The 11,172-nt window shown below is 41.3% G+C and overlaps 1 long non-coding RNA gene across 1 annotated transcript; it reads left to right on the top strand.

Moving 5' to 3' along the window:
• The first annotated feature begins 9,398 nt into the window (after window positions 1-9,398).
• Window positions 9,399-10,116, top strand: LOC125906624 (uncharacterized). The gene is made up of 2 exons (XR_007451987.1): window positions 9,399-9,759; window positions 9,933-10,116. It is a non-coding gene; the product is annotated as an uncharacterized LOC125906624 (long non-coding RNA).
• Window positions 10,117-11,172: the final 1,056 nt, after the last annotated feature.

The following is an 11,172-nucleotide window of genomic DNA, read 5'->3' as shown; positions in this document are numbered from 1 at the left end:
AATTCTCCAGCACTTTTTGTGAGAGTTTTTTTAGAGATATTGTAGCATCTTCATCAATCCATTCCCTAATTTTGTTACCTATTTCTATACTAATTTTTTTTCTCACGCTGAGCTCCTCGTTTTGACGCCTCGACTTGATAAGTATTTTTGAATTTTTTGATAATGCAGTATACCGTCGACACGTTGATATTTAAAGTCTGCGCTATTATTGCTGGGCTACACCCTTTTTGATGCGCATTTATAACTCTTTCGCGATCAGCGTTACTTGTTGTCTTAAATTTAGTTTTTTTCTGCGTCTGCATTATAAAAGATGATTGTTCTTGAGTTGCAGTAGTATCTAGAGTGTCACTTCTCTCATTATTGTTGTTCAATCGGTAACTCTTCCATTTTTAATATGTTTTAATGAAACCAAATAGTAACTATATTGCTCCACACAAGCTCGCTCAACACTTCGGAATAGCAACCATGTGAAAAAGGCGCACTTTATGAATACGATGTTTTGACATGCCGGGAAAAATCATAACAATGAGCAAATATTATGACATGGACAAATTTTACATCATTATGCATTTTGTTAATACACTAGTCACAACAAATATAGTTTAGCAATCATCTTATCAACAATAATATTAACAGTTTACAGTAAATTTTAAAATTGTATTTGCATTCGTTTTTGCATAAAATTGTATGCCGGTCTCGTAGTACAGTCGTCAACTCGTACGACTTAACAACATGCCCGTCATGGGTTCAATCCCCAAAAAGACCGCGCCGCCATACGTAGGACTGACTATCCTGCTATGGGGGGGGGGTCAATTAGTCACTGAAAACCAAGCCCACAAGTAGGTACAGGCAGGCCTTGACCGACATCGGTTGTTGAGCCAAAAAGAAGAAAATTTGCATTAGAAAATACAAATGCTGCACTTTGAAAATCAATATATAAATTGTTGAACATTTTGACGTATTTTATTTCCTTCTATCCCACTGTGGCGAGAGCCCGCCAAACTGACAGATTGAAATGGCTTATACCGATAATGAAAAATAATGTAACGATTTTGAAATGGTTTTGGAACAATCAAATTATCTAACTCGGACAGCCGGTTTATCACTTGTTCCAAATTTTTCCAACCACTTTTTAACATGTTCTTCAGTAATTAAAGGACATTTTCAAAAATATAAGTAGAAAATGTGTTGAGTGGACCAAATTTCTCAACCTCTGCTGTAACATGTAGCAAATTATGAATGTTACTTGTAACGTACCTAAAGGAACTCTGTTCTTTGAAATACCTTGAAAGTTTTTTTTATTTAACAAGTTTCTCTTTTATGCGACCGTTATCGTCAATGCATGATTTGAGACTAACTAAATGAATCGATCGTTCCTACATATATTAAAGTCTACTTCGATTACACGGCTACTTCGTTTACACCCCCTCTCGATCGTTCACTCCAAGTTTCTTCCTGAGGACTTCGAATCGACCAGTTTCTAAAGTTTTGGTAAAAATAAAATTCCAGTAAAAATTTCTGCTTACTTACTTACTTACTTATCCGGCGCTACAACCGCTTTGCGGTCTTGGCCTGCCTCAAGAGTGTCCGAAACCGCTCACGGTCTCGCGCCTTCGTCTGCCAGTCCGTTATCCCGGCCTTAATGGCGGACGCCTCCACGCCATCTTGCCAGCTCAATTTGGGCCTACCACGCCTCCTCTGTCCTTGTGGACGGCCTAAAAAGACTTTACGGGCTGGGTCGTCCGTTTCCATGCGTATAACATGGCCAGCCCACCGGAGCCTGGCGAGCTTTATACGCTGTACGACAGTGAGGTCGCCGTACATCTCGTATAGCTCGTCATTATAGCGGCTCCTCCATTGTCCTTCCACACATACGGGGCCAAGTATCCTTCTGAGCATCTTCCTCTCGAACGCGGCTAAGAGGGTTTCGTCAGATTTGGACAGTGTCCATGTCTCAGAGGCGTATGTGAGCACTGGTACTATATAGGTACTATATAGTCCCAGCTTCGTCCGTCGCGACAGGTTCTTTGAGGTGAACTGCTTTTTCAGGCTGTAGAATGACCGGTTGGCAGCCAGCATCCTTGCGCGCAACTCAGCTAGCTGCGCGCAAAAATTTCTGCTAGTTGATTCAAAGTTGAAATAGGTCCAACGATTATGTTTTCTTTTGCAATATGGTTCCGCACAAAATGGTATTTGATATCTATGTGCTTGACCCGTTTACATTCTAAATTCTTCGACATACCGATACATCCTCTGTTATCTTCAAATATTGGGACAGGTTTTGTAAATCTTAGTCCAAGATCCTCCAAAAGTCCCTTCAACCATATAGCTTCAGCCGTAGCAGCACTTAAAGCGACGTATTCAGCTTCACTGGATGATGTGGCTACAGTTGTTTGTTTTTTGCTTGACCATGAAATTGTATTACCATAAACCTTGATTATGTAGCCACTAACTGATTTTTGATCAACAGTATCGGCTGATCAGTCTGCATCTGCAAATCCAACGAGTTGTTCGATTTTTTCGTTCCTTTTCAAAGCCAGTACCAAATTCTTTGTTCCTTGGAGATACCGGAGAATTCGCTTCAGCGCAATCCAGTGTTGGTGTCCAGAATTCTGTTGAAAACGACCCATATATCCAACAGGATAACAGATATCCGGACGGGTGGACATCATAACGTACATGAGACTTCCCAAAAGCTCAGGGTAAGGTTCTGTTATAACGGCATCTTCTGTTCCAAGTTTCAGGCCTTTCTCCATAGGTGTTCTTGAAAAATTTGGAATGGCAGATTGTAATTCTTCAAGAAGTCGATTGATATTGCCAACTTGTGCCAACAACTGCATAATTCCTGTATTTTTATCGTAGTCGATCTTGATTCCCAAAACATATTTTAAAGTTCCACAATCCTTCATTTCGAATATTTCCAATAATTTTAATTTCAGCTCCATGATGGTATTTTTGTTTGTGCCTGCTATTATCAAATCATCGACATATACTACAATATATATGAAATCGTTACCTTCTTTGTTGAGCCAAGTGTAAAGGCAGTAGTCATGCAACGAGGAGATTGCTTTAGCCCATACAACGATTTTTTCAAACGGCACACTATACCCGGAGCAGCTTCTACGCCATGTGGAACTTCCATATAAATTTCTTCTTGAAGCTCGCTGTGAAGGAATGCTGTTTTGACATCCATTTGATGAAAATAACATCCCTTTTGGATACCAACGGCCAGTACTGTTCGAATTGTTGTTAGTTTTGCCACCGGCGCGTATGTTTCGTGATAATCCATTCCAGGCTTCTGCAGAAAACCCTTCACTACTAGTCGGGCTTTATACTTCACTGGATTACCATTCTCATCCTCCTTTACACGAAATACCCACTTGGATTTCAATGGTCTACACGATGTCGGTCGCTTCACTAATGCCCGAACATCGTCTGTTTTCATCGACAACAATTCATCCTGAATAGCTTCCATCTTCCCGATCCACGATATAGCTGTACGTTCATGGTGGTTCAGTTGACAACTGTCAATTTCTACCAGCTGTTGCTCTAAAACCAGTGAAATAATCACGAAAATTTCTCGGGAGCCTTCGTTCTCGTTCACTATGTCGTGTTGCTATTTATTGTTCGCTTTCACCAGTTTCGCGAGATTCATCATCACATATTGCATAGCGATATTCCTCGTTATTTTCATAAAAATCATCATGCGCTGTGGTTTCGTTTTCATCATTACGTGCGACATCTTGAAGTGCTTGCGTGATATTGGCGGCATCATCGTGTTCGTCCATGTTGGTATTGATTTCTTCTACGTTAACAGCATCATTATTATTCTCCTACGTTTCCCCCTCTTGCTGAAAACGGATAGAAATAATTTGTTTATCGTGATTTTCAACATCCTTCATTTCACAAAACGGGAAGCACTTCTCATCGAACTTAACGTCTCGCGCGATGATAATCTTCTCAGATCTTCGATCCCAAATACGATAACCGTTCGGAGCATAGCCGATCATTATGCCCTCAACACACTTATTGTCCAGTTTCTTTCTTTTCTGGTCCGGGATCCATGTAAAAACCTTACATCCAAAAATTCGCAGCTTTCTAAAATCTGGTTTTACCTTCAGCCAAAATTCAGCAGGTGTCATATAACCCTCTAACGCGCTTGTTGGGCTGCGGTTTATCAAATATGTAGCCGTCAACACCGCCTCTGACCACATTCGCTTTGGCATGTTAGAATCAATAAGCATGGTTCTGACCTTCTCAACCAACGTTCTGTTAAATCGATCTGCAACACCATTCTGTTGTGGAGAGTAGGCTACCGTACACTGCAATTGAATTCCTTTTTGCTTGTAATATGTTAGCTGCTCACTGGAAAAATATTCTCGGCCCTGATGTACGGTTATTTTGCTTATTTCTCTCGAAGTGAGCTGTTGCCATTGCTTCATACTCTTTGAATCGCTCAAATACCTCAGACTTTCTTTTAATTGGATATACTACCGCAAAGTGCGTGAAATCATCTATGAAGCTAACAAAATCTTTGAATCCGTTCCATGCAACAGGATCAATAGGACCACACACATCTGAATGTACCCTCTCTAGTGGGCGCGTGGCTCGTACTCGGTTGCCATCAAACGGTTCTCTACAAAGTTTCCCGAGAACGCACGTGTTGCAAAAACCAACCTGCTTAGGCTTTGGATCTAAACCAACTGCCATGTTATGCCGCACTGAAGTGTCCATAGAGCCGCACTGAAGTGTGTTGTCTTGCATGTCCAAGACGACGGTGCCATAGTGTACTCACCTTAGATGTACACATACTTGCAGATGATCCAGTCGTCTCCAGCTCTAGTTGCAACTCGTAAAGGTTTCACCGCATATGAGCCACAGCAATCACTTCCTTCTTGTGTTTCATTATAGCCTTCTCACAGCCCTTTTCGCGAGTGAAGAGAACATCAATTCCAGCTTCCGAGATTTTCTTGACAGAAAGTAGGTTGCTTCTCAACTCCGGTAGGTAAATTACGTTCTTGATTTCCACCGTAATGCCTTCTTTGGTTTTTCCTGTAACGCTACCTTTGTATTCGCCTACCAAAGATACACCGTCTTTGGCAACGTTCACGACGAACGGTTCGTTAAGTTTCTTTATATTCTTCAAATATTTTCTGTTGTTGATCAAGTGGTCACTGCATCCAGAATCAACGATGAAAGAGTCTACTGCGAGCTCTTTTTCTCCGATTTGAAGCTGCGATTTCACCATAAAACTCACAGTTTTCTCTGCCACGACAGAGTTGGCGGTTCTGTCTTGCATTTTGGATCGACAATCCTTTTGCATGTGGCCTACTTTTCCGCAACGATGGCATTTCCCTTTGAACTTTTTCTTGTGAAAATTTCCACCGACAAAAGCTGTTGATTTTTCTTCGTCACAGTAGTCTGCTCGATCTGTTCTCTTCGATTCTTCACCTAACAACCGATGTTTCACAATTTCTAGGGAGACATCTTTATCGTCTGTGTTTTCTAGAGCTGTCACTAATGGATCGTAACTGCTTGGCAACGTTATGAAGAGTTAAGAGACCAAAACGCTTGTTTCCATTTTTGCACCTGCAGTTTTCAACTGACGCACCAGGTCGTCGAATTCGGCAAGATGGTTTCGCATTGACGATCCTTCCTTCATACGTAACGTGGCCAACCGTTTGCGCAAGATCGTCTGGCTTTCCCCCGACTTCTTCGCAAAAGCGTCTTCAAGGGCTTTCCACATTTCCTTGGCTGTTTACTTTTCTTTTACTATGGCTAGAAAATCGTCTCCAACAAATCCAACCAGCAAGGATTTTGCCTTCCGGTCCATTCGCAAAAACTTGTTCCACGATTCTTCGACCGCCTCAGGCACGTCTTCTTCGAACGCCTCGCAAACTTCCGAAGCTCCCATAAACAAACGAACTTGGAAACGCCATTTTCCGTAGTTCGTTCCATTCAGCTGGGGAATGCCATTACCTTCCTTTACTGAGGAGCCCATAACCTAAAGGAACTCTGTTCTTTGAAATACCTTTAAAGTTTTTTTTTTATTTAAAAAGTTTCTCTTTTATGCGACCTTTATCGTCAATAAGCGAAAGGCCACGGGAGTGACAAAATGCTGACAAATTTTTCAAAATGTGAGCTTTTGTCACTTTTTTGAGCTTTTGTCAAAATTTTGTGACCTGGAGCAGCCAGGAAAAAAAGTTGACAAAAGTTGACAAAATTTGACGTTCGTGAAAAAGCGTAAACACACAGCTATTTGGCGCACAACTGCTGGAGCTTTTTGTCGCTCTTGTGTATGTTTTTGGTGCGGCCACGAGAAAAGCTCTTTTTTGCAGTTGACAAGCAATTTTGACAACGTTGAAAAAATTTTCAACATTTTTTCAGCTCCGTGGCCACGCGCTAAATGGATGATTTGAGACTAACTAAATGAATCGATCGTTCCTACATATATTAAAGTCTACTTCGATTACACGGCTACTTCGTTTACAGTACCCTTCCCCGTAAATTTTGTCATAGTCGACAACAAATCGTTCAAGTAATTGACCCGCAGTTTTCCAATAACTTTTGTATGTGTAAGAGGAAAGAATTTTAACTGCGCATATAAAAAGCATGTGGTGGTTATATTCATCTTGACTTATTCAGCCTCTTAAAACGACAGGAGCAGCATAATGAAGGAAAGAACTGTATTCAGAAGCTTTCCAAAATTTTAAATCATCCAATTTGCGTAGCTTACGATGGATCTCCGATGTCAATTCTATGCGTACCAAATCCAATGAAATAGCCTCTATAGTCGATGGAGACCACTTAATCGCTCCCCACAAATCGTTCAAGTAATTGACCCGCAGTTTTCCAATAACTTTTGTATGTGTAAGAGGAAAGAATTTTAACTGCGCATATAAAAAGCATGTGGTGGTAGGTCCACCCTTGCAATGCTTTGCGTTCTATGCCATAGTGCATAAGATGCAATTCATCACCGATAGTAACTCTCTCAATTATATCTAATTTTTTATATCCAGCAATGGGGTTTTTTACTTTTTGGTGTTCTTTATACACATCATTACGAAAATCTTTGTCAGTACGCAATGGAGCATTGGTTCCCGGAAAACAAGTCGTTCGTGATATTGGATGATGGTATCCAACAACGGTACATTTCAGACATCCATGCTTTCCTGTGTGTGATACCACACCTAAAAAAAAGTACATTAACATCATTGGATAAATCATAGACTGTTTGTAATTACCTTTAATAAATGAACGTGCTGGGGAATCAGCCACAAAAGCACGCACTTTGATGCACACCTTAGTTAGAGGACACCCTAACATAATACCATTATCGATAAGACCATTTAGTTCATCCACCAATGGTCGAAGGTATTGTTGGAGGGATTCTGTTTTTTTTGGCCCGCAAAATATAACCACAATCATTGGCCTTAAATGTGGCATGGTGTGTATATTAGCCAAAATTGGCCAAAATGATGTTCGCCCACTTTTGTGCAACGGCAGACCATCAATATTAATTTTTATGGGTAGTTTTGTATTGGGTAGCATCTTTTGGCTCCCAAAAAATAATCATACGTTTTAACAGCAACGAATCATATACACTTTATCAATGGGAATGTTCGTCGCAGACTCAGCAGAAAAGAAAATTTTCGTCTGTAATCGTCTGTTTAGGGAAACAAAAATGATAACATTATATGCTCACCTAAAAATATTTTGTAGACCATTGTACCAATTGTACCAATACTGCCCCCAGCAATATTCAAAATATTTTTTGGCGCCGTGCTTGTCCGCATCAATGTTCGCGTATCCGTTGGCAACGGTAAATTGGCCCGCTCCCGTAAGATTTGTAGCAGCAAATTGATAGAGGTTTGAGGTGTATTGGTTATCAACGCCTAATACCGCCGACATTCATTAGTTGAATGCGAATGCACATCAAATCCCGGTGTTTTAGCAGGCTCGTTGGAATCTTCTTCAGCCTCATCGTCGGTCGAATCGAGTATTTCGCCCTCCATAACAGTTTCGAAAACATCTTCCACATCACCCACGCATGCATCTCCCACAAAAGATTGTGGCTGTTGCTCAGTAACTGAAACTTTTGTTAATATTGTTCTTTTACAACACACAATTCAATTATAATCACAGAGATTTACACTGTGAATTAAGCTAAAATATTTCCTACAAAATCCTGCCGGTCTCGTAGTACAGTCGTCAACTTGTACGACTTAACAACATGCCCGTCATGGGTTCAATCCCCAAATAGACCGCGCCGCCATACGTAGGACTGACTATCCTGCTATGGGGGGAATCAATTAGTCACTGAAAGCCAAGCCCACAAGTGGGTACAGGCAGGCCTTGACCGACATCGGTTGTTGAGCCAAAGAAGAAGAAGAAGATTTCCTACAAAATACAAATTGAATCACAAAACATACCGGGACGCCGCACTCTTATTACATACACACATATTTTCTGACATAAACGTAAACATTGAAATTAGCAATTTGCACTATACACACTTTATAACACTGATTTAAAATCACGAAACACGACATAGTGTAAACAAGTAATGTAATTACAGTGGAGCGCCGTTTATCCGGGCTTCTCGGGACTTGACCTCGCCCGGATAAGCGAAAAACACGGATAATGAGTCAAATGATATATTTTATCACCAATTCCTGGTTATTTTTTTGGATTTTTTTTCTTATTTTTTTGATAAAAATAACCCAGTGTTTATAAACTTCATGTTTTTCGAAAGAGAATTTTTAAAATTTGCCATGGATAATAGCGTTTTTTGTGATGACAATGTGCTCTTATAACCGCTTTTTCAAATATCCTCCTCATAACGCAATGTCACTTTTGTATTGAACTGTCATTTCTCAACAGCACGGATAAACGGAAAGCCGAATAAAAGGTATCCGGAAAAACGGCGCTCCACTGTATGTGGCTAGAAACAAACATTATCTATTACAAAACAAATAACACTTGTTGGCAAATATAGTGTTACCATTTTCCACACCGCTCCTGCTGAATTCTTCTTCCTCTAGAACATCTTCTTCAGCAGTGCGCTTTTGAATCCGGCGGTAGAACTGCCCAGTTATTTTTTATGTCTCCAGAGAACTCATACACGATGCTTCCATTTTATGCTGCAAATACCGATAAAAGTTAGTTCATTTCGTAACATTAAGTTACTGGCACAGGACAGATTCACCTTGCTTCAGATTATAACAACAGTTTCCCTTTCACTTGTTGGCTTCACGTGACGCTTTAGAAATTTCTGCAATGTTTTGACACTTGTTGATACGCCAGAAGAACAAGTCTGTGTGAGATCATCAAGCGAACCGCGATGGCCTCGTCGATGCACAGAGAGAGAGAGAAATTCACAAGTCCTAGATGAGCGCGATGGCCCTACTAGCAATGAGAATGTAAAAGTGTGCGTCTTTCAGGCGAGGGGCATGTAGAAGCAGGGGGAGACGGTTGGAAATACGCGGAATTACGCGGCGGCGAGAGCGTGTTTTGCTTTCTACACAGTTTTTGCACTCACACAATCACACATGTGTGAATGTGTGCGTTCACTTTCAGCCAGCGCGCTCAGTTTGGTTTTCTCGCAGCGGCTTGCTGGTGTCGGTGTCTCGCTCGCACTAGTGCAGCGAGTGTTCCTCGTGCGTTCCCTTTCTTGCTACCACACAACATCGTCAGTACAGTTCAAGCCTTCGCAGTGTGAGGCCGCGCGCGTTTTAGCCTAAGTCCCGGGCGCTCGATGTAATTTGAAGTGAAGTGTTGAAGTGTTATTTATTTCAATTCACATTATTACGGCCTCGGTCGTATTTTCAAGTGTTGAAGTGTTGTGCACATTGAAATAAAGCAGCGTTAATCTTTCATAATTCAACATGAATATGTAAATTATGCTGCTTTATTTCAATGCTTTTTTACAGTATTCAACATGAACAACATACAGGCAGTAAAGCGGGTGCTTGAAGTGACGATTTTTTTTTAAATATTTATAATAAAAAATATGTGTGGTTTTGTGGCAAGATTGTGGTTAGCGATGTGTGGAACTGTGCCTTAAGTTTCAATAAAGTGTTAAAATATCAAACGAGTTTGATGTAATTAAATTTATTTCGATGCATGCGATTTTATTACGCAGCAAATCAAAGTGAACGAAAGCGCACAGCGCACAACGCGCAACGAAAGAAACGAGGGGGAGGGGGTGTTCAGCGCAGCGCGCAAGTGCGGCAACAGCGCAGCGCAAACCGAAAGAAACGCGAGAGAGCAAGAACAGCTGATCCGCGCTCCAGCGCAGCGCGAGAGGAAAAAAACGGGAGGGAGGGGGTATCAGCTGATCAGCTGTTTTGTATCGCGAGAGCGCCCCACCCTACTAGCAATGAGAATGTAAAAGTGTGCGTCTTTCAGGCGAGGGGCATGTAGAAACAAAGGGAGACGGTTGGAAATACGCGGAATTACGCGGCGGCGAGAGCGTGTTTTGCTTTCTACACAGTTTTCGCACTCACACAATCACACATGTGTGAATGTGTGCGTTCACTTTCAGCCAGCGCGCTCAGTTTGGTTTTCTCGCAGCGGCTTGCTGGTGTCGGTGTCTCGCTCGCACTAGTGCAGCGAGTGTTCCTCGTGCGTTCCCTTTCTTGCTACCACACAAAATCGTCAGTACAGTTCAAGCCTTCGCAGTGTGAGGCCGCGCGCGTTTTAGCCTAAGTCCCGGGCGCTCGATGTAATTTGAAGTGAAGTGTTGAAGTGTTGTTTATTTCAATTCACACGGTCGTATTTTCAAGTGTTGAAGTGTTGTGCGCATGGAAATAAAGCAGCGTTAATCTTTCATAATTCAACATGAATATGTAAATTATGCTGCTTTATTTCAATGCTTTTTTTACAGTATTCAACATATACAACATACAGGCAGTAAGGCGGGTGCTTGAAGTGACGATTTTTTTTAATTATTTATAATAAAAGATATGTGTGGTTTTGTGGTAAGATTGTGGTTAGCGATGTGTGGAACTGTGCCTTAAGTTTCAATAAAGTGTTAAAATATCAAACGAGTTTGATGTGTTTAAGTTTTATTTCGATGCATGCGATTTTATTACGCTGCAAATCAAAGTGAACGAAAGCGCACAGCGCACAACGCGCAACGAAAGAAACGAGGGGGAGGGGTTGTCCAGC

Source organism: Anopheles coluzzii, chromosome 2, assembly GCF_943734685.1.
Source record: "Anopheles coluzzii chromosome 2, AcolN3, whole genome shotgun sequence".
Taxonomy (NCBI): domain Eukaryota; kingdom Metazoa; phylum Arthropoda; class Insecta; order Diptera; family Culicidae; genus Anopheles; species Anopheles coluzzii.
The sequence above is the reverse complement of the archived record's forward strand: the minus strand, read 5'-3'. Positions and strand labels throughout refer to the sequence as shown.